Source organism: Eurypyga helias, unplaced genomic scaffold (assembly GCF_000690775.1).
Source record: "Eurypyga helias isolate BGI_N326 unplaced genomic scaffold, ASM69077v1 scaffold8942, whole genome shotgun sequence".
Taxonomy (NCBI): Eukaryota; Metazoa; Chordata; class Aves; order Eurypygiformes; family Eurypygidae; genus Eurypyga; species Eurypyga helias.
The window spans coordinates 1,481-2,329 of NW_010237842.1; positions in this window are offsets into that span (position 1 = coordinate 1,481).

An 849-nucleotide genomic window follows, 5' to 3' on the forward strand; every position below is an offset into this window, starting at 1 on the left:
CCATCCCTGGAAGTGTTCAAGGCCAGGCTGGATGAGGCTTGGAGCGACCTGGTCTAGTGGAAGGTGTTCCTGCCCATGGCAGGGGGTTGGAACTGGGTGATCTTTAAGGTCCCTTTAAGGTACTGGGATTAAGCGTGTTTGCTCTTATTGTGGTCCTGACTAATTTCTACTTTGTCTGCCATGGAGGAGAGAATATGGCTTCCCAAGAAAAATTTTCCCTCCATATATGAAATGGAAAAAGTTACATTTTCTGCCTCCTGATGTTTCTCCATGATAAAGTATATGGGTTATGATAAATTTGTTTAAACCCTAACACCAAGAAAATATATTTTCCTATGCCTGGAACCTATCATCACCTTTAACTCTTCTGCTTATTTCTGGCTCCTGCTTTTTTATGAGACATGAGATAGGAAGTATATGAAATTCTTGGAAATTCAAGAGAGTACGAGTTGGGAATAAGAGAAGTCCTCACTGGGCTGACAAACCCACGGCACTTGCGTTAGAGCAGTGGCAAGATTACTTTTTGAATTTTGATGATAATTTCAGCTTGAACTGAAAGCCCAGTCCAGGCTGAGGTTTTCTCTAAACCAATACCAATTGCTGACTGGAGTCAGAGAGGCTACCTTCTCTTCGTTCTTATTTTGATCTGCATTACTTGGCAGGGGAGGGGGCAAAGCCCAGATGATTCACCACCCTGAGAAGAAGATGTCTCCAGGCCAGCAGAGCAAGTATGTTTCCAGTTCAAAAGCAAGTACTCCAAAGCAAGGTAGCAGCCTTCCACCAAGTTGCAACCCACGGTTTGCATCTCTACCAGAGTCTGATACGGATTCCCACAAAACCTGAATTCTC